Source organism: Gigantopelta aegis, chromosome 6 (assembly GCF_016097555.1).
Source record: "Gigantopelta aegis isolate Gae_Host chromosome 6, Gae_host_genome, whole genome shotgun sequence".
Lineage (NCBI taxonomy): Eukaryota > Metazoa > Mollusca > Gastropoda > Neomphalida > Peltospiridae > Gigantopelta > Gigantopelta aegis.
Window position 1 is genome coordinate 72,600,413 of NC_054704.1, and position 24,912 is coordinate 72,625,324.

At 36.3% G+C, this 24,912-nt stretch overlaps 1 protein-coding gene across 2 annotated transcripts in view; it reads left to right on the forward strand.

Moving 5' to 3' along the window:
* Positions 1-24,912, forward strand: part of LOC121374068 (beta-1,4-mannosyltransferase egh-like) — a 103,324-nt gene that overhangs the window by 27,048 nt on the left and 51,364 nt on the right. The window lies entirely within an intron of this gene.

The window sequence follows — 24,912 nt, forward strand, 5'->3', positions numbered from 1 at the left end:
GCTCCCATTAAACGGCGAAGTCTGTAGATCTATAGATATATTTAGAAAGTTGATTTTATTAATGTTAAATGGATATGGTCAGTTAAAATAGCAAAGTTGAAAAAAGAAAATTGTTGTACAGTTGCTTCAAAGTAGAGGCATTATGTTTTATATCTTATATCAGGACCAGCTCACTCTGTCCATTGTCAAATTAGCCAATTGCTAATATTTATCCAAAGTGGCTACAACATTTAATATTTAGCAAACAAATATTCCTTAAATTAACCTTATTTTAATGATTTTCCAAGATAAACTCTACATATCTAAAAATTGGCTTAAAGCCGCACACCCTAGTTCCATCCAGCGAAAATAAATTATAATTTGGTTAATCTACAAACCTGTAACACACTTAGATCACGTTTTTATCAAATGGAGTGAAAAAGCAGGTTTTATATCGATAAATACCATGGGAATCCCCATGTCCAAATTGCTTGAAATAATTTTGAAAGTTTGTATTCTGATGTCACCGGTAGATGTCGCTCGAAGCACAACAATGCCTACGTCACGACAAATTTCACAGACTTGGGGTGCGTTCTTTTCACCTCTCCTGGACATGTTCCAACTGTTCTGTCCTGGTTGTATCCCCTCTCCAGATATCGTAGGACTTAATAATTACGTTTTGTATTGAGATACTTACTTGTCTGAACTTTATTGTTACTGAAAATGTTCACGAACTGTGAAGAAAAATCTCACAAATGAACAACAACAAATCGGATGTTGATTGCGCGAACCGTGCACGAAAAAACTAACTGAACCAAAATGATAACGGTCACGTGGTATACCAACGTCTGTGACAAATATCCTGTCTAAAAATAGATTAGACCTTGTCTGCTCAACGTTTTTTTCTCAAACGTGCGCCCGTTTTTCAGAAATACGAAAAATGCATTTTGTGGTATTACAAACACCAGGATTACCAGGATTACCAAAAAACACTTCAGGTGAATGGAAATGTATATTCTAAATAATAAACGGTAAGTAAAGTGCAATTTTATTTGTGAAAAAATGGGTTTAATAGCGAAAAACAACGCCGTAATGGTTAACAACTAGCCGTAACTAGGGTGTGTCCCTTTAACTAAAAAATTTTCCAGTGTGTCTCAGATTGAATTGATGGGGGTGAACTACACACTCGGTACCTTTTATTTATGGTCATATGGCATCAGACATATGGTTAAGGACCACACATATATAGAGAGAGGAAACCCGCTGTCACTTCTTCATTGGCTACTCTTTTCAGTTAGCAGCAAGGGATCTTTTATATGCACCATCCCACAGACGGGATGTACATACCACGGCATTTGTTAAACCAGTTGTGGAGCACTGGCTGGAACGAGAAATAGCCCAATGGGGCCACTGACGGGGATCGATTCGAATTTGACCACGATACATCAATCAATGCACCAGCTACATGTACTTATATGATGTAGTATGAAGCAGATAGACAACAGTGTATGCATGCATGTGTCCACTGTACATGCATCTTGTTTTTGTTACCCAAGTCATGATAATGGGATTGCCAGGCAACCTGGAAAAAACCTCGTAAAGCACACCAGCTCTGATACTGTCTGGAAACATACTTTTATCCCACATTGTCAGCAACACAATTTCACAGATGGTTTTTCTTTGCTAATGAAATTGATTTCACCAAAAAATTATTACTTTTGCAGCTGATTCGAATGGCTTCTTGTGTTTGCAGTTGATGGTTATTATACAGCCTTTTTAGACTCGAGACAGTTTTGATGCAGATTACTTTTCTCACTTTGTTGTTCCATTGTGCCATGGATATTTCTTTAACATAACAGTTACTATAGATGTTTGTTTTTTTAAATATTGAAACACCAATATGATTAGGTTTCAGCTTGTCAGTGTTGTTTGTCTAATTATCTGTACCTTTGTGAAATTTATGAAATTGCATATTCTCACAAATATAGTCTGTGTTTGAGGGGGCTGTCGGGGTAGGGTGAGGGGATTTTTGTCTCATCTGGGTTTGATGATGATGATGATGATAATGATAATGATGATGATGATGATGATGATAGCTGTAGCCTACTTTTTAAAAGTTAAAAGTGTTTTTGTTTAATGACACCACTAGAGAACATTGATTTATAAGTCATCAGTTCCTGGATGTCAAACATTTGATAATTCTGACATGTAGTCTTTAGAGGAAGTCTGCTACATTTTTTCCTTATTAGCTGCAAGGGATTTTTTTATATGAACTTTTCCAACAGACAGGACAGCATCCATTTCAAGCAAAGGGGCGGGATATAGCCCAGTGGTAAAGCGGTCAGTTTGGGATCGATCCCTGTTGGCGGGCCCTTTGGGCTATTTCTCATTCCAGCCAATGCACCACGACTGGTATATAAAAGGCTGTGGTATGTGCTATTCTGTCTGTGGGATGGTGCATATAAAAAATACTTTGCTGCCAATCGAAAAGAGTAGCCTATGAAGTGGCGACAGCGTGTTTCCTAGATCTCAATATCTGTGTGGTCTTAAACATATGTCCGACGCCATATAACCGTAAATAAAATGTGTTGAGTGTGTTGTTAAATAAAACAGTTCCTTCTTTCCATTTCAAGCAAAGCATTATAGCTTGTATGTGGTGTCCTTTCTGTGGAAAGTACATGTAAAAGTACTTTTTAAATAAGAACTGTTTGTGTGGCAGTAGCATCTCTAATGCATTTTTTCTCATTCCTACCACTGCACAACAGCTGGTCAAAGGCTGTGGTATGTGCTTTCCTGTCTGTGGGAAAGTGCATATAAAGATCTCTTTCTGCTTTACGAAAATGTAGCAGATTTCCTCTGTTGACTATGAGTCAGAATTACTAAATATTTGACATCCAACAGCCGATGATTAATTAATCAATGTGCTCTAGTGGTGTCGTTAAACAAAATAAACGTCTTCTTCTCTAATGCAAACCCATTAATGTATCTCTTAGGCAGGCAGTACAGCTTTCCTGTCCTGGACCCCGTTCCATGAAGCGATGTTAGTGCCAAGATCACAGTGCATAACTACCTTATGCATTTAAGGTGATCTTAGCACAAAGATAGCTTTGTGGAATGGGGCCCTGGACAAAGGAGCCGGCCACGGTCAGCACCTGTGCCCATGACAGGCATGCACTACAACAGCTTGCTCTGAATATACACATAATAAAAACCTATGCCAGACCTAAGCAGTAGAGACAGCTTGGTTTTATGCCTAGCATGCCTGCCTTGAACTTTATTCAGAGGTTTCCTCCCTCATTAACTGTGTGGTCCTTTACCATATGTTTGAAGCCATATAACCATAAATAAAATGTATTGAGTGTGTCGTTAAATAAAACATTAAAAAATGTTATTCAGATGCATATGAGTATACGAGTTATATTATTATTCTTAAGCAGCAGTACATTAGTAAGTTTTTAAGCCCTTAATTAAGCCATTCACAGAATTCTCTTGTATCCCTTAATTATTAATGCATGTCCTGTGCACTCTGTGGAGATTGGTCGCAAGAGTCATTAACAAATACCGGAAGGTGGACGCATGGCCATTATTAAAAGCCCACCTCTAATTAACGCAATACAAATATGTAGATGTTATAATGTTCATGTACAACGGATTTCCTGCTTTCTGGACAATGTAACCATTAAATCTCCAGAGATCTGCGTGCATGATTTAGTTATTGCCGTAAATGTCATCATGGGTGACCACTTCATTTGGTGTTTAAACAAAAACATGTGTTAACATAATAGCTAGCATGCATCCATGGCCCATTGTATGTAGTGTTGACGTTTTGTGTGTGATTATGATCGTTTGTTCTGTGTGCATGCATAGAGGTAATGTCTAATTCGCCATATAGTCCTGATTATTGTGTGTGTTCGTATAGGTTATAAAAAGGTGTAGTACCACTAATGGCATTGATTTGACATGACGTCATACTACGCTGGTTGTTATAACAGCTGTACAGCCAGAAGAGGACAATGCAGTGTTAGACTATATATGTACAGCATGGTCAATCTAAATTTGGCCACATTGTAATCCTGTTTACTTGATTTCTTAAATAAGGCTTAGCTGTTCCACAATTAATTACATGGAGAATGTATGGGAGGAGTTTTGGCGGGTGGGTGGTGGGTAGAGTAATTTTTTTTTCTCCAGAATTCTCCACACGGGAAAGGCCGAAAGCCTCATATTTTATTATTTATTATTTTATGTCATATGGGTCTTCTGTGAATTTTTTATATGCATATATGCAGTTTTAATACAATTTTATTTTATGAGTTTTGAGTACAGTGAAACCCCTCAAAACTGGACCCTTTGTAAACCACAGGGGTGGGAATTCTCATCAGATCAGTTGTTTTCCTCTCATGGAACATTGTGTTTCTTTGCATTTTAATCATCCTTTCCTGCAAAATGTGTTAGATGGCACAGATTTTAACCTAGGATTTCAAGAATTTCCAGGACCCCTCTAGATTTCCTCTTTTTTTTTTTACAGTTCACCAATTCCCACCCCTAAAACTGGAATTCCCACAAAACCAGACATTTTTCATAATCCCTTTTTTAATAATGGCACAGAACCTCTCTAAACCAGGTACCCCTTACAACCAGACATTATTATTGGTCCTTTCAGTGTCCAGTTTAAAGGGATTTCATTGTTTATACCAAAACGTTTTGCCTTCCATACCCCATGATCAATTCTGGATCTGCCCTTAAATACCTGCGTACTAGTAGTTACAGCCAGTTGTTTGTAAAGCCGTTAAGTAACTACTGGTTCCGATTCAAAAGGAAGGGGCCCTATAAGCGTACATGTACTTCACCTCCTGCCTTGAACTTTGAAGTGCCCCAGAAATCTAGTATTTAATGAATGAAGATAATACATTTATATCTTTTGAGTAGGGGAGAAATAATGTCTTGATTGACTGGGTGTTTTTGGGGAAGATATATACACAGTGGAACCTTTCAAAACCGGACCATCTGTAAACCTGAATTCCTTCAAAACCAGATGTTTTTCACAGACCCTTTTTTAAATATCAGTACAGAAAATAACCTTTCAAAACCGGAAACGCCTTAAGACCAAACTTCTGACTTGGTACCATGGGTGTTCAGTTTAGAGGGTTTTAACTTGTACACATGCATGTGTGATTGATATTGGTATACTTTGAAATAATGTACGATATGTCTATCTATAACATCAGGCTACACATTTTTCAGGATTCTGTGTTTCTGCAAATCGGTTGAGCGCTCGCCTGAGGTGTGTGCGTCGCAGGATCAAACCACCTCAGTGAATCCATTCAACTGATTGGGTTTTTTCTTGTTCCGACCAGTGCACCACAACTGTTCAAAGACCGTGTTATGTGCTTTCCTGTGGGAAAGTGCATATAAAAGATCCCTTGCTGCATTAGGAAAATGTAGCGAGTTTCCTCTGTTGACTACGAGCCAGAATTACCAAATGTTTGACATCCAATAGCTGATGATTAATTAATCAATGTGCTCTAGTGGTGTTGTTGAACTAAACAAACTTCTTCTGCTAATCCCAAACTCTGGTTCAGAAGCATAAGATGATAAGATGGAATCCTACAATATTGAAATTAAATCCTTTTTATGAAAGTTTCCAGCAGGATTCTTAGAAAATAAACATTCTCCTAATGCACTCGCTGTATAATGTATATGGTCATAAAATTTTGATCTTGCAAATTCAATGCCAGCCATTTACAGTGATTTTGAGTTTCCTCTCTTGACATTAATGTTAAAAGTTCCTACTTCCGTTGAGCTGAATAAAAAAATTAGACTAGCTGACACCCAGATACATCATGATACAGATCTCCAATTGATGTAAAAAAAAAAAAAATTCAACAAGGAATTCTAAATTTTATCCGTCAATGGAATTGCTGCTTTTAAACATAAAAACCATTAGTCTCAACAAGTATGGCTTAAAATCTTTCCTGTAGAAATGGAAATGTTGCATAGATCAACACACCGGGACATCTCTGCTGCACTTGTCATTGTCATGCTGGAAAATGTGGTGATGCTTTAAGCTCCAGACTGTTGGTCTTTAACCCTTGCATCATTTATTGTGTAGTCTAGTGTAGTGGTAGAAATACCACCGTTCCCTGACCAGTTTTTGCTGGTGTCCATCGTCACAGGCTGTGATTTAGCTTAGCCGGTTTATAGTGCTTGTTTGAGGTAATTGCGTCACAGGACAAAACCACCTTGGTGGATCCTATTCAACTGATTGGTTTATGTCTCATTCCAAACAGTGCACCACAACTGGTCAAACACTGTGGTATGTGCTTTCCTGTCTGTGTGAAAGTGCATACAAAAGATCACTTGCTGATGAGGGGCGGGATATAGTCAAGTGGTAAAGCATTCACTTGATGCATGGTTGGTCTGGGATCGATCCTCATGGGTGGTGGGCCCATTGGACTATTTCTCGCTTCAGACAGTACACCACGACTGGTATGTCAAAGGCTGTGGTATGTGTTATCCTGTCTGTGGGATGGTGCATATAAAAGATCCCTTGCTTCTAATCGAAAAGAATAGATCATGAAGTGGCAACAGCAGGTTTCCTCTCCCAATATCTGTGTGGTCCCTAACCATATGTTTGATGCCATATAACTGTAAATAAAATGTGTTGAGTGCGTCGTTAAATAAAACATTTCCTTCTTCCTCTGATGACTACAAGTCAGAATTACCCATATAAAAGATCCCTTGCTGGATTAGAAAAATGTAGCGGGTTTCTTCTGTTGACTACGAGTCAGAATTACCAAAAGTTTAACATCCAATAGCCGATAATAAATAAATCAATGTGCTCTAGTTGTGTCATTAAACAAAACAAACGTTTTTAACTCTAGACTAATTTAAGTGTCACTATTACCATTCATTGATGCCTATAGCCCTGGCGGAATGTAGCTTAGTAGATTGCTTGCCTGTGGTGCTTAGTTTATAGGATCGAACCCTATTGCTGGACCTTTTGCTATTTTTTTCATGTTAACCAGTGACACATGACTAGTTTATCAAAGGTCATGGTGCGTGCTGTTCTGTAGATGGGAGTGCATATTTAAAAAACCTTGCTGCTAATGAAAACCCCTGAAAATTGAATATATATCAAAAATTAATATTTGACTTTCAGTAGCTTATTATTAATATTAAATGTGCTTTTGTGATATCACTAAAACAATATATTTGTCTAGTACACAAGAACTAGATTGCTTTCTTTAAAAAAAAAATGTGTAAAACTTTTAACTTAACATTGAAAAATGTTTTACGCCATTTAATAAAGTACTAACAATATATCTGATGACCTCAAAATAGCTGAAAAGAAGAGAGATATGAGGGCTTTGTGTATGGAATTTAATTTTATTTAAATGAAATTAGCGGGTGAGACTTAACTCTGGCATGCATTTAAAGCAGAGTATACCGAAAATACCACTCAAAATTGGTATTATATCTATACCAAATTTTGTACAGATACCGAGGTAAATTGCCACAAATATACTGAACCTGAAATTTCAATACCGCCCCACTCTAATGGTTAATGATTACCTGGCCTAGTATGCATGCGGTAATGGTTGGTTAAGTTCAACAAATACATCTTTTAAGGTGGGTTGTTGTCTTGGGTTTGGTTTTTCCCTCGAATTGCTGCACAGTTAATGTTTTTTAAATATATGGTATCAGTCTTGAGTAGCTTGGTCTGAATTAAGCTATCACGTGCAATCAGTGAATTATTGATTTACGATGTTCTGGCAGATAGATACCAACATGGAACTCAAGTTATGTAGTGCCTGTGTTATAGCCTCAGGATGGCAAAAATATTCAGTTATATTCATATAAACATAAGGCACCCTTTTCAAGGTCTTTTGTTTTCCCACTTTTAATCTTCCCTCACAACGATATTTAGGATATGTCTATAAATTATCAGTTATATTACATGCAGTATCAAAATTTTTTGTAAAATAACTGCATTGTACTTGTGTGCTAATGTGGTATGCTATCACACCGTTATATAATAGGACTAGCAAGCTATTTGTAGCTCTTGTGTTCTTCATCTTTAACCTGTGCATGTCTGGTATATCAAAGGCTGTGGTATATGCTATCCTGTCTGCGGGATAGTGCATATAAATGACCCCTTGCTACTAGTGAAAAAATGTAGCAGGTTTCCTCTCTAAGACTACATGTCAGAATTACCAAATGTTTGACATCCAATAGCTGGTGATTGATAAATTAATGTGCTCTAGTGGTGTTATTAAAACAAAATAAACTTTAACTTTAATCTGCGGACCCTGCCAGTGATATTCCAGAAATTAGTGGTAGGTAAAAAGCTTGAACCATTAAAACTAGCTTCCCTGATCCTTTAAAACTAGCTTCCCTGAGCCATTAAAACTTGTCTCACTGAGCCATTAAAATTTGCCTCACTGAGCCATTAAAATTGCCTCATTGAGCCATTAAAATTTGCCTCACTGAGCCATTAAAGATAGCTTCATAGAGCCATTAAAACTCCTCACTGAGCCATTCAAACTTTCCTCACTGAGGCATTAAAACTAGCTTCACTGAGCAATTAAAACTTGCCACATTGATCCGTTAAAACTTGCCATACTGAGCCATTAAAAATCACCTCACTGAGCCATTACAACTTGCCTCCCTGAGCCATTAAAACTTGCCTCCCTGAACTATTAAAGCTTGCCTCCCTGAGCCATTAAAACTCGCCTCACTGTTCAAGCCATTAAAACTCACCTCACTGCTCAAGCCATTAAAACTCACCTCACTGCTCAAGCCATTAAAACTAACCTCACTGCTCAAACCATTAAAACTAACCTCATTGAGCCATTAAAACACTCCTCACTGAGCCATTAAAACTAACCTCACTGAGCCATTAAAACTTGCCTCACTGAACCTTTAAAAACTTGTTCATATTTGCAGCCACTACTGAAATGCAAACACAACACTTGACATCTGAATGCTAATGGCTTAACCACTACACTATTCAAAGCCAGATTAATGAAACGTCGTAACTTTATATTAATGGTTAGCAGTCGGACATTTACAAGCATTTGATATCTATTTCACACAGGAAATTACATCAGCATGGAAGATGAATTGTGATAAAAATAAAATAAAACTGATTTAAGTATATTTAAAAATGTATTATTTGGGCGGTTTGTAATTATAGTAATGGTTTATCTTTAGTAAATTCACATTTATGTGCCAAACTAGCTTTCTAAATCCACAATTTAAAACATTTGAAATATGCATAAATCATTTTCTTTTGACTTTACTATGATCCATATTCCTTAATTTATTAATTCTCTGCGTGAAATAGATAAGAAATACATGTAAACATATTGTGGCTGCTTATTGTAATTGTAAAGATGCAATGTTTTGTGAATTTGATCCCTAGCTGTTCTGTATGCTTTAAGAAACTATGTGCATCATGTTTATATTTTCCATATTGTTAATTGACCAGTTAATTTGATGTTCATACACAGAGACATAAACATGTCCAAAACTAACATGTACTGAAATAAACACTGCACCATGCATTTATTTGTCATACAAATCATATATTTTGTTTGTTACTCATTATTCACTTAATGCCACTAGTCAATATGAGTGGAGTTTGATTGGCTGACATTAGATGTTAATTATTTTGCAAGTGCTGTGAGCAAAGAAAGAAAGAATGAAATGTTTTATTTTATGACATATACAACATATGTTAAGTTACTGTTATATGATGTCTGATATATAATTGTGGACCACTGATAATGAGAAAAGGCCACTTCATGGGTTATACAAAAGTTACGAATCTTTTATATTAATAATCCCACAGACAAGATAGTACATACCACAGCCTTTGTTACCTTATTGTGGACCACTGACTGGAACGGAAAAAACAACCCAATGGGGACCGATCTAGACCAATCATGCATAAGGTAAGTAATTTACCACTGGGCTATGTCCCACACCGTGCTGTGAGCGATGTAAAACGTCCACTGAAGGGTTATTTATGAGATCTATAATTTTGTTTAGAGTCACATCTGGTCAACTAATTGTGTAAACATAGTAAATCTGTCAAGCTACATGGTCCAGATTAATTTAGAAATTGGCCGAGGTACTACATTATGTCAAGTGCTGTAAATTGTAGAAGTACCAGTAATACTGCATTATAACACTAATCTGTAGAGCTACTGCTGTACCAGCTATAAGACTAGTCAGAGGCATCAGAAGCGGTATGACTGGTTTACTAAATTGGGTGCTGATGGCAGTCAGTTTTACATATAAACAGCATGCATGTGGAGGGCATATTATAGGTTGATACAATGACCCATGGCCATACCACTTTTGGGCCAAGGATGTTTTTTCTCTTCCTATGGCACTTGTATATAGTATAGATCTCATCATATAAATTGCTTGTATGGCCCTACCAACTTTTAATTGCTTCCAACGATCCTGGTAGTGTCCACTGTAGTAACTCATCATACCATTTGGTAGACCTGTGGCTTTTTTGGTGCATGATGGTGGAAAGAATGCATTAAAAAAATAAAAACCAATTTCCGTGTGATCAGAATAATGTATCAAAAATTAAAACGTTAAGTTTGTTTTGTTTAACGACAATACTAGAGCACATTTAATTTATTAATCATTGGCTATTGAATGTCAAACATTTGGTAATTCTGACTTAATTAAAAAGGAGACCTGAACATTTCAGGCCTAAGCTACGAAGCCTGTTTTTCTTAAATGCAGGTATTTAACCATTATAAATACATGTAGTAACGTGTGTTAGTCATAAACAGACTTTGTAAATTCAGCCTTTCATGTTTTTTCCATTAGTAATAAGGGATCTTTTATATGCACCGTCCCACAGACAGGATAGCACATACCATGGCCTTTAATATACTAGAACAAAAAATAACCGAATGGGCCCAGTGACAGGGATCGATCCTAGTCTCATCATGCATTAGACGAGCAATTTACCACTGGGCTATGTTCCACCCTTGGCACAACACTAATGTTATAGTAATGTCATGCTTATATTTACTGTTGCATTGCCATGCTTTTAATGTCATTCTTACATAATGGAGGTCACCATCTCCAGGCATCGAAATGTTTTTTAATACAACAAAACTATTGGCATGTAACCAGTGTGCTAAATTGGGGTGGTTATGGGCAGTTAAGTTTACATATAAACAGAATGCATGTGGAGGGCATTATTATAGGCTGATACAACGAGCGTTTGCTGGTAGGAAGCCACACACAAGCACGCACACATGCGCACACACACACACACACACACACACACACACACACACGAAGGATCTCAAAGCTGTATTTTAAATCTCGACTTCCTTGTAAGATACATGTACATGTATTGTGCTGCTTTTGAAGGATTTTTATTTTATATTTTTTTAACCTCTGAACAAACAAACCTTTTTTCAACCTGAAATTATGCTTGCCCAGCCTAGCTGTCTTTCATGAAGAGAATTTAAGTTTCATTTTGATAATGGACTATTTTTGGTTTTATTCCGTAATAATATATTTCTGTTGGGTTTATATCTAAGACATAAAATACACAAGCTTGCCTTGTATTGTTCAGCATGATGTAACATTAACTTGCTGACTGCCAGCAGTTGAGCATATTTGCTTTGAATTCATAGGTTATTAATAATATTGTGTTATCACCATGGAAGGGTGAAAATTGTTGCTGTTGCTTTCGAAGGATTTTAACAAAAATGTTTCTTCTTCTGAACAAACACTTTTTCAACCAGAAATTATGGTTCCCCATCTTCCTGCAAAAATGTTTTTTGTAAATAATTTCAGCTTGGTTTGATGTAAGAAGAAGTGTTTTGAAAATAACAAAACAATACTATTTTTGTGTGCAATTTAGAAAACAAATCGGCTCAGAAATAAATAACTTGTAGTACAATAATATCAGGTTGTTTAACAACAAACTTTCGTTTGCGTATAACCCAGATATAATTTGCTTTCATTAATACAGAGGCCGAGATTACCGGTCCGAAATGACCTGGGGCCGAGATTACTAGGGTCCGAATTTACCAGGCCGAATTTACCAAAGTCTGAAGTTACCACGTTCCGTTTGTGTGTAGGGTAACACGTCTTAATGATTCTTAAAATAGATGGTGTAGGTTGACAATGTCATGTGTGTGCATGCATGTAGGCAGTTCATATTACCAAAGTGGGTGTATCAATACCCATTGTTCCCCACGGCAGTAATTAACGCCTCCGATGCATGTGTGCAGAGCAATTTAATGCAAGCTACAAGGCTTAATATTATTCATTGCAAACCTTGAAGAAAATATCTCCAGGAATGATAAACACTAGGGGCATAGCATTGTCTGGACCTTTGGGTGTGTGTTTGTGTGTGTGTGTGTGCGCACATGTACGTGTGTGCATGTTTGAATATGAACTGGCTATACATGTCTGTGTGGTTCAAATATGAAGCTAGCAAACCTTTTTATCAACCTTTTCCCCATGGCATCTATTTGCTTAACCTAGTAATATTTCATTGTTAGAATTGCTTTAGCCTCAGTAGGGTGGGGGGTTGAATGCTTCGTCCCCCAAACCTACACTTCTGAACAATTATCCTAAAGTATGGGGAGCAATGGAATTTAAAAAATTTAAATACCAAGGAGGAGTAGTACATGATATCTGCTCTCCAAGTTTTATATTAAAAATACATCAGTCTGATTTTAATAATGTGATGATCAGTTACAAAATCTGTAATTGATTGTTGTGAAAAATGTTGAGATTACCACTATACTCTAGACAGTGAAATACATGTGATACAGGCCTGTGCAAATAAAAAATTTGCATAACCTGAAAAGGGGTTATGCCAAAAAAAATTGCACAACCTATTTTGGTTTGCATAACCTGGTTTAAATTTTTTTTTTTTACTTAATTTTGAGAAACGAGAGTGGCAATGGTAAGTAAAAAGCATATGTATACAAATGTTAAGAGATTTAAAAATAATAATAATGATTAAGACTATTGTAATAAATTACCAAAATATAGTGAATGTCAGGCTTGATCTATTATATAACACGCATCATCATGTGTGCATAACTACGTGTGAATAAATAAGAATTCATTGCAAGGCAATCGCTTACCATTAATTTTATAATATTAGTCTTTTATGTGTATATAATGTCATGACATTCAGTCCTGAGTGGGAGATTCTGTGCCATCTTCCTCATCTGAGGAACAGTGGATACTGATACTGTCACTGCCGTTATCACCGACACTGTCGTCGTCACTGTCACTATCTGATTCGGAATTACAGTTAATAATAGGGTCACTGTGACTCTGGTTTACCCTGGTTGTTGATCCAGTTCGAGATTGTAATGATCATCACAATTTGGCCATTTCTGATTGGTTAAATTCGGCTATAATGCTTTCTAACAACCAATGGGAATGCACCTATTTCGCAAGATATTTATACAGATTTGACTGGTTACGTTACGCGCTACGGAAAAGAACAAGTCGGGAACAAGTCTAATGTTTGTACTCACGATAAAAATATGTTGGTATGTTGCCGGGACTAATCATTCAGTAAATTTTACATGAACGGTGAATTGGTTATGCCAAATAAAATGGCATAACCGATGCATGCACTAACGAAACAGTCGTTTGTGCAATTTGTGCAGGCCTGTGATATATATTTTTTTAATTTCCCCTATACTCTAGATTGTGAAATACATGTGAAAAATGTTGAAATCACCCTTATACTCTAGATAATGAAATACATGTGAAAAATGTTGATATTTCCCCAATATATTATCAAGATAATGAAATACATGTGAAGGGTGCTATAGGTTTGGATTTGTTCTTATGCGTACATTTTTAGTCAATGATAACTGAATAGGTATTAAAGGTAAAATCAGCTAAACTTTTTAAAAATTTATTCTGATAAACATAACAGCTAGTAGAAACATTATATAGTTTTAATAAAAAATTTCTTATATATTCTGTCCAAAGGCATAAATAAGAGTTGATTGGTTGTGGCAAACCAGTTATAATGAGGAGATAATTACATACAAAGTTTAGATTTGTGTGTGTTATTGTACATTTGATGCTCACAAATTTAAGTCATTTTTCATTGAAGGCGTTTAACAAGAAAATTGTCACGGTGCCCCACCTTGTTTGACAACATGCACTTCCCATACATCCTATATTGTATGAATGCATCTTTATTTGCAAAAAAAAAGAAAAAAAGAAAAAGAAATGCAATTAAATTTTAAAAATTACAAAAGAATTGGCGGTTTAATGAAACAATTTATTGAAAGATTGTTTATCTGAATTTTTAATAACTAAAAATGCATACAACCAGTTTTGCCTTGGTGCCTGTCCAACGTGCCTTGTTGGCCTACGTTTTTGCAACAACTGATGTGCTTAAAATTATTATTGTTTTAATTCAAGACTCCTGCTTCTAGTGGATGATCAGTGATGAGATACAGTCGATTCTCAACACTAGCTCTGAATGGTCTTTAATGGTCTGTGAATGGTTTTAATGGACTGCTATGACTGCGAAAAACACCTGCTGGGCACCAAAATGCTAATGCGATGACAGTGTATAGATAGTGTTACTAATGGACTGCATTGTTTAGCATCAAGTGTTGCATATTGCACCTGGGTCATGTAAACTCAAGTATGCATGCCATCTAATGGATTTAAAGGTGTGATAAGCAATATATTATTTCCTGTCCTGGATGGAGGAGCCCATGACAGGCATGTGCTACAACAGCTTGCTTTGAATGTGCACCTCGCTCCAGCCAGTGCACCACGACTGGTACATCAAAGGCCGTGGTATGTGCTATCCTGTCTATGGGATGGTGCATATAAAAGATCCCTTGCTGCTAATCGAAAAAGAGTAGCCCATGAAGTGGCAACAGCGGGTTTCCTCACTCAATATATGTGTGGTTCTGAACCATATGTCTGACGCTATATAACCATAAATAAAATGTGTTGAGTGCGTTGTTAAATAAATCATTTCTTTCTGTCTTTCTTTCTTTGCATGGAGCATTTGTTTTTGCTGAGAAATGAAACTAATTTTTATAACAATGGCTATCATTTTCAGACATTCCCTGGAGGGTGTTGCTTAATTGAATGGACTTTGTGGGTATAACGGGATCAATACTTTATCAATGCAGATCCGTCTTTAGTACAGTGTATGGTATTAATAATGTTAGGACACCGGAGCCGCAGGATGGCCGTTTTAATAACCTCCGTAATGAGGAGGAAGTGGTAAACAAAACTCGTCTCGGCTTTGCGATGAACCCACAAGTCCTGATAGGCCATAATGGAAATAATATCTAATTACAGAGCTGTTTAATCAGCAGGTTTCCAATGTACTGCATTGTCATGTTGACCAAGATATGTTTTTTGTGTGTTTTTTCTTCTTTCAACTGCTACTCATAATCAGGGCTCAAAACAGCCTATGGCCAGGTCGCCAAATACGACCAATATCCTGTTTGGGGGATTTGAATATTAAAAAATAATGGCAATAGTCACCCACATAATAATATTATTTGAGCGATCTACTTTAGATCTACAATATATGAGCTACTATTAATAATATAATTTTTTGGGCCACCATATTTTTTGGCAAGTTTCGAGTCCTGATAATGTGAAAATATTTTTTATATTTTGTTACTGGAAAATCTCATTCTAACCAATGGTATATCAAAAGCCATGAAATATGCTGTTCTGTATGGGAAAGTGCATATAAAAAGGTCCCTTGCGACTAATGGAAAAATGTAGATGGTTTCCTCTGAAGACTTCATATCAGAATTTGATAAATTAATCAATATGTTTTAGTGATGTTGTTAAACAAAACAAACTTAACGTTTTGAATAATTATGGTACTGTGATAAGACCAATATGATATTTTATGGAGTAAAAAAATAATATTGACACTTTTTTTTTTTTAACGACACCACTAGAGCACATTGATGTATTAATCATCGGCTATTGGATGTCAAACATTTGGTAATTTTGATATATAGTTTTACAAAGGAAACCCGCTACATTTTCCCCATTAGTAGCAAAGGATCTTTTATATGCACCATCCCACATGCAGCATAGCACATATCATGGCCTTTGATATATCAGTCGTGGTGCACTGGTTGGATCGAGAAATAGCCCAATGGGCTCCTCATTAATTAGTCACGGTTATATACATGGCCACTGTGTATATAGCCACATTCTATGTTAGGTGACAAAGAAGGCAACTTCCATTACAGTTGTATTTGTGGAATTCATCTTTGTATGCAATATTTAGCGCAATGTGTATATACAGTAATTGACTGAACCTGAGCACAAACAAATCCATGCGAAGTGTATTGTCAGGTAAGTACAAATTAAAGAAGGCAGTCAGCATTACAAAGAAATGTTTTATTTAACGACACACTCGACACATTTTATTTATGGTTATATGGTATCAGACATATGGTTAAGGACCACACAGATATTGAGAGAGAAAACCTGATGTCGCCACTTCATGGGCTACTCTTTTCAATTAGCAGCAAGGGATCTTTTATATGCACCATCCCACAGACAGGGTAGTACATACCACAGCCTTTGATATACCAGTTGTGGTGTACTGGCTAGAACGAGAAATAGCCCAATGGGCCCACCGACAGGGATCGATCCCACGCTGACTGTGCATCGAGCGAGCGTCTTACCACTGGGCTACATCCCACCCCTCAAAGAGGAGAAGTCCAGGCTCAAGGCTGGAAATGTTTTTTGTTTTGCCAATTTTCACCATATGTAGACTATTTCTTTGAAAATTATTAAATGTTGTTAATTTAAGTATTTTTTTGGGGCAAAAACTAAATGTTGGAGCCGCTTTGGATATAATTAAATTTCCATTACATTTATTACCATTTAATGTCTTTCCATTGGTCCAGCTGTATCAACAAGAGTTTGTTCATTTCTCGATGTAAATAAAAATAACATCAGGGAACAATGAAAATAAAAATAACATCAGGGAACGATGAAAATAAAAATAACACCGGGGAACGTCATACCTGATGACTTAATTTTATCTTGGTATTTTGTCATATCGAGCATTATTGTTTAGAAAAAAAATATATCAAAATAAAATAAGAACTTTTAGTGGCATTATTAGTATGTATGTTTCAAATTTAAGTATAATGATTGTGTTTTATTTCTTTTACGCTCATCTGGGTATGGGGGGGGGAAAAATCATCCTCAAACAGATTCACAGTTTGCAGATGATTTTGTTTTGTTCATACCCCGATGAACATAAAAGAAATAACAGACAATCCTTTAACAAATTAGAACTTGGTTAATTTGGTGATATACAGGATGATCCCAAGAGAAGAGGTAAGGATGATCGGAAACTGTTAAAAATGGCCTTGCATGTTTTATTACCAATTATGAGATGATGGAAAGTTGATAGTGATTGAGTTACGGAAATGTAATTCCGGTGACGGCAATTGTAGTATTGTTGTTCAATTATTGTGATGGACAGAAGTTAATGGATTTTTAATCCTATTTTGTACCGGAGATAATATGACACTTATATTACACATTTATTATTTAGAGCTGTCCAGTATTGTTTATTAGTATAGTTAAACCTCACTTTAATGGGCACTCTCCCAAAATCAATTAACGTTTAGTACAGTTGGAGCTGTATTAAACAGATTTTTAATCCTGTTTTGTACCGTAGATGATATGACACTTATATATGCACTATGTAGAGCTGTCCAGTATTGTTTTTTAGTATAGTTAAACCTGACTTAACGCGCAGTTTAACATTCTCCCAAAATCAATTAAAGTTTAGTACAGTTGGAACTGTATTAAACAGATTTTTAATCCTGTTTTGTACCGTAGATAATATGACACTTACAAATTATGCATTATTTAGAGCTGTCCAGTATTGTTTATTAGTATAGTTAAATCTGACTTTTAATGGGCACTCTCCCAGAATCAATCCACTGGTTAAAGATAAACTCAACAAAATTAATTAAGTATGAAATAGATATTTTTATTAGTTTTTGCAAACCACATGTTGTTTGAGTACATTTTTACTAATGTTAACAATGAACAAAAGGCAAGCTTTGAATTTTTTCTAAAACCAAAAACTAATTTCTTACACAACCATGTTGTAGGAGATCACCGTTGTGTATCAAAATCGTATACTGGAGATCGTTTCTGAGAAGTCATGACCCAGTTTAGTATTATTGTAAGGAGATGTAAATTGATGTTATTGGAATATTGACGTCATTCAAATTCAAAATGAGCTTTTCTTCAATTTCATTTTTCGAGTGGTTGGCAAATGTTTTAAAGTGCTCTATTTTTTTAAGGAAAATGGATCTGTTAGTACAGTAGTGATTTGGTTATGACGTGGTATGTATGCTTAAAGCCAAGTATCCATACGCCATTACCCAGTTAGGCTACATTCTGTAGCAACATAATTTAGTTCATTATATTGTTTACATTTTCATTGTTTCAAGGTATGTAAGAAATAGAATACTACAATCGTGTCCATTTGATACCATTTATCTTACAAGTCATTGTTTAAAAATGTATTCAGCTCGCTTTCACTTGTTGGATACATTTTTAAACAACTCGTAAGATAAATGGTATCAAATGGAAATTCATGTATTATTCTCTATATCTTTTATATTCTAACAAAAAATGCTGAAAATACTAGCAACCTTTGAGTGGTAGATTGGAAACAGTAAAAAGTACAGCATTACATTTAGCTAGGTGATATATAAAACAATAAACTAAGTAATCTGAAATGGTTTGGGGTGTTTGTGTTTAATTTTATATTTTGCTTTTAGTAACATTCATATATGTACCGGTATAGTGTTGATATAAAGTGCTCCTACTGGTGTTAGTGGGAATTTCCCTATTTGCTCAGTTGGTAGAACGCTGGACTCTTTGTGCTGAGATACCATGGTTCGAATTTCCTCAGTGGAGGTTGATTTTTCTGTTATATATATTTGGAAATTATGAGTTTGAAAACCATGTCAGGATGTGACAAATATAACATACGTGCAGGGCTTGAAACTCGCCAAAAAATATGGTGACCCAAAAAATAATAATGGATGTTGACAAATTAAGGTAAGCGAACCATGAACCACGAGCCAGATTTTAATGTGGAATAAATATGTGCAATACAAATATTAATAGTGGGTCATATGTTACAGCTCTAAAGAAGATCACCCAAATGGGATATTGGTCGCATTTGGCGACCTGGCTGCAGGCCATTATGCTTGTTTAACTTGAGTATCTCAGAGGTTAGGAATGCGTTTGTTTTGTTTAACAACACCACTGGAGCACATTAATTAATAAATCATCGGATATTGGATGTCATTCTGACTCATAAGCATCAGAGGAAACCTGCTACATTTTTCCTAATGTAGCAAGGGATCTTTTATATGCACTTTCCCACAGACAGGAAAGCACACACCATGGCCTTTGTCCAGTTGTGGTGCACTGGTTGGAATGAGAAAAAACCCAATCAACTGAATGGATCCACCAAGGTGATTCAATCCTGCGACGCAAGCACCTCAAGCGGGCACTCGACTGACTGAGCTAAATCCCTCCCTTGAGGTTTAAGAATAAAATTATTTCCCCAGTCTCCTTGTCGAGTTGCAGGATAAAAACAATGACAGGTTAATTAAGTAAGTTATTGGCATCATCCTGTTCTTCTCGTCATTAAATAAAACATTTCTTTCTTTCTTTTTTTCATCCTGTTCTGTTCTCCACTATTTTTATTGAGTTACAGGAGAGAAACAATAACAGCTTGATGAAGTAAGTTATTAGTGTTAACCTCTTCAGGACAAATGAGGAATTCCACTCTTTAAGCCTTGCAGAGTCCCTCTTCCTTACCTTCACAGGATAATGCCACTACGTCATTAACTTGTTATTCTCTATATATGCCCAGTGGGTGGCTTCTGTCTAGACTGATTTAAGCTGTCATTCAACAGATTGTCAAATTGTGAATACAAATTGAAGTTTATTTTGGCCAATACCAATATACATGTAGTTTATAATACAATCACCTAGGACCTTATAAAAAAATAATTAACACCTGTTGCACTGAAAATGTCAGTGATAATCAAAATCTATTGTTACAGACTTTCCAAAAAAATATTGGATAATATATTATTAGTTAGTGTACAGCAGGTGCTAAATAAATATCTGGGTAAGTCAAAATATCTGGGTACGTCAAAATATCTGGGTAAGTCAAAAATGACAATCTAAGTCACCCCCACCACCACCACCTCCCCATATGATTATTTTTGGAACAGCCTTAGGCTTTACGAAATATGCATCATTAATAAATGAAATGAAGCCGCAAGGAAATGAATTCTTGGAAATACTAGAGCCGCCAACATTATTTAGACTGTCGTGATTGTGAAATATTGTGGGAATTGTGCTTCTTACCCACGGGTCACATAGCGGAAACAACACCTTGAGCTATACATGCTGAGCTGGCGTAATTAAAGTCCAGTGCTTGACCACCACAGGCCACTCTTGACCATGGGCTTCGTGCAGTGGTCATAATTTGATACTTCTGTGCGTGAGTATGACCACCAAGTTGGACACTTCATGCACAAAATGGTAGAGAAATTAGCCAGAAATCAATAAATGTAATATTTATTTATCTCTGTAGCTAAATGGAATACACAGCTAGAAATTTGTTATCAGTATCTAATCCGCAGACTGTTGTATTCAGAAAGAAGCAGGTTTTACAAAAGGCAGATGGCATTCACCTATTATAGTTATAATCAATAGCTGTAAGAACGTAATGGCTGTATATAGAGACCTATATTGGATATAAAATTTCAGCTATTGCCAATAGTAACGCTCTTAATTCCGGACAGTAAATACATATGTAGGGAATTTATATTTATTTTAGAAAGGTGGAGGGACAGGAGGTTATGTGTTAATTAGGCCATAAAGGATTGGGGAGGGTGGGTGGGACGTAGCCCATTGGTAAAGCGCTGTTTGATGCGCGGTCAGTTTGAGATCGAGCCCCGTTGGTGGGCCCATTGAGCTATCTCCCGTCACAGCCAGTGCACCACGACTGGTATATCAAAGGCCATGGTATGTGCTATCCTGTCTGTGGGATGGTGCATATAAAACATCCCTTGCTACTAATGGGGAAAATGTAACGGGTTTCATCTATATGACTGTGTCAAAATGACCACATGTTCGACATCCAATAGCCGATGATTAATAAATCAGTGTGCTCTAGTAGTGCCATTAAACAAAACAAACTTTAAAGAATTTGTTCTTGTTATAAAAGTCTGACCCTAATTATATAATCAGGCATTTCTTTGATTCGAATATTAGCAATTGTTTATATTACAGTAAAGACATTTTGCTTTTGACTTAAAGATTTGGGATGAAACGGGTAGATACATAATGTAGCATTACATATGCATATATGTCTGGAAATGTATAGTGAGGAATGGGTGTAGCGTGGTCTGGACCTGAGGGTTTTGAATATCAACTTAGCAGACCTTTAGTTTTACAATGTAATATTGCACTGTTTGAAAAAAGAAACGTTTTTGCCTTAGTGGAGGGTGTTTGTCCGAAACTCCCCAGCTTATGCCACTGGGGAATGATTGTGAAAAAAAAAAAGGAAGGAAGTAAAATTAATGATACAGATAATAATTAAGTAAAACCCATATCTGCCCATACTAAGTTTTTTTCCAGCCCATTGCATGAAACATGTTTTTGTGTTTGCGGTAATTGTGTCCTGTAACGTATTGATTTTAAGAGTGCCAATACATGTAACACAACAGTTAACCTGAACCATAGTTCTGTTCACATGTTACTTTAAAGTGATAGACCCTTGTTATTAAACACCATTGTGTACTTTTCACTATTATAAAGTCATTCTTAATTCAAATCTGACATTATTTAGATTTTAGACTTTAGGTTATCCATTTCCGTTCATCAGAGTGTTTCTGGTCATCTTGGTGTTTCTAATAGCACAAAATGAAGTTTTTTTTATATTTTTAAAAATGCATTTACATTTGTATATCTGAGAAGTCATGGTTATGGAGACAAGCTCTAGTCTATTTTTTAAGAGTATTTCCACATTTCAACGTCACAGACACTTACAAGTTTCACTCTATTGTAACTTTATCCTAGTACACATGTATGTTACAGGTTTGTAGATTAACCAAACTTAGTGTCCATTTTTATGGGTTGAAACTAGATGCTGCGACTTAAAATTTATTTAAACCACCATTCGATTATATGGTGAACCAGTGCAGTCTAAAATTAAAAGATGCAAACTTCATGATCACCAGAATTTTATTCTAAAAATTCAAATTAAAATATATGGCAAAATCAGTTTGTATAAAATAAATTTTGAATGTTCAATGTCGTACAAAACTGTAGTACAAGTGTGTTTCTCACTGGTCATGCAAATATAATTCACATAGCCAAACAGGTGACTTGTGTTACCTGAGATTTTGGAGTATTGTCCACTGAAATGCATGTAACCAGTGGCGTACCTAGGATATGGCAGGTATGGCATGTGCCCTGGGCACCAATGAAGGAGGCACCACTGAGCAGTTTCTATTAAATTTGGACGTTATCTGAAAGATGGGTGTCAGACATTTGGACAAGGGCACAATTTCAGTGCTTGCCATAGGTGCTGTTTTTCGTTGAGATGCCACTGCATGTAACGGATACAGAGAGTATATTATAACGATATTGATACATATCCCAATAGGTGGGTTGCAATTAATACAGTAGAAAGCATGTGCAAGCTTCTATGAGTGAAGACATACTTGCGGGAAGCTTGCATAATTGACAGTATGCATTGCAGCAACCATGTGCAAGCTTGCACAAAAGAAGACATGCTTGCATAGTTGACAGTATGTATTGCAGCAACCGTGTGCAAGGTTAATTAATGTTAGCTTGCAAATAGATTGCATTGCTTGTACTATACCTTGTAACAAGCTTGCAACAACCTAACCACTAACATGCATTTTGTTTGGGGACACTTACATTTTCATATATATTAATTATACCTGTAGTATGTTCAGCAATGAAAATCCATCAATTTATATTTTTAGTAAATTTCATGAAATACATTTTGTACATGATACCATATGTATATAACAATGCTGAGGGAGGGTGTAAAGCAACTTATACTTATAGATTCAAATGTTTTAAATTTTATGCTAAGAAATAATATTCCTACAATAGCTGTTCATGGGAGGTATGAGAAAGATGATTTCATTCCAAGTTACATCATCTTTTTCACTCAAACTGATTAAAATGTGTATATATCGCAATATATAGGTACCATAAATCGATGTAGCGTGTATTAAAAAAAAGAAGATTGTTTTGTTTAATGACATGCACCACTGTAGCACATTTGATTAATTAATCATCGGCTATTGGATGTCAAACATTTGGTAATTCTGACTTGTAGTCATCGGAGGAAACCCGCTACATTTTTACTAATGCAGGAAGGGATCTTTTATATGCACTTTCCCACAGACAGGAAAACACATACCACAGCCTTTGATATACCAGTCGTGGTGCACTGGCTGGAACGAGAAATAGCCCAATGGGCCCACCAATTGGGATCGATCCCAAACTGACCACGCATCAAGTGAGCACTTTACCACTAGGCTACGTCTCTCCCCTTAGCGTGTATTATTTACCATGGATATGATATGGTTATGGTCACATTGTTAAATTAATCAGGGAACATTTTGTTTTCAAAATCTTGAGTAGGGATATTTCTAGTCGGATGAAAAGTGATTAGTAACTACTGTTTAATGTTTTAAAATTGTGTAGGATATCTGAAACTTACAATACTGAACAACATTATGTTTCTTGGCAATAGAAAATGACATTAGTAGTGTGCAGGAAGCTTCTGTATTTGGCTCTCTTGCTCAACTAATGGCATCATGAGAAAATTAATTTACGGGTGGGACGTAACTCAGTGATAAAGCGTTTGCTTGATGCGCGGTCGGTCTAGGATCGATCTCCATCAGTGGACCTATTGGGCTATTTCTCGTTCCAGCCAGTGCTCCACAACTGGTGTAACAAAGGCTGTGGTACTTACTATCCTGTCTGTGGGATGGTGCATATAAAAGATTCATCGCTGCTAATCAAAAAGAGTAGCTCATGAAGTGGCGACAGCGGGTTTCTTCTATTAATATCTGTGTGGTCCTCAACCATATGTCTGATGCCATATATCTGTAAATAAAATGTGTTGAGTGTGTCGTTAAATAAAACATTTCCTTCTTGAGAAAACTACTGTTTAATGTTTCAAAATTGTGTAGGGATCTCTGAAACTTGTGATACTGAACAAAATTATTTTTTTTGCAATAGAAAATGACATTAGTCGTGTGCAAGAAGCCTCTGCATTTGCCTCTCTTACTCAACTAATGGCATCACGAGAAAACGGGCTTAACTATAATTGCTTCCGACATCCCAGGGATTAAAACAGCAGCTAGTTCATCCTCCACAAGGCCAGTGTGGTAACATCTTCCAGTTTAGTGCCTGTCGGACAAGCACGGAGCTTAATGAATGATCCCACTGTCACTAATTTACATATGGAATGAAATAATTGACCACGTCTCTATACAGCCTGTTATCGAGTTAACCAGCGACTCACACCTTCTGTTTTATTGTCCTCTTGGCTGCTACATCAGGTTATTTCTCGAGAGGATGCCGATTGTATGGAAAGTATGATTGATTGTTTGCGTTAGATTTTTTTCACAATTATCTCTCTTGGTGGGTCTGCAACTGACTTGTTTTATGTACACGTACATGTACAGAGGGAGAGCAGAGTGTAATTTGGCAATTTAGAGCTTCTGCTCAGTAGTAGAACTGCTACCCAAGGTATGTGCTGTCCTGACTGTAGGGAAGCAA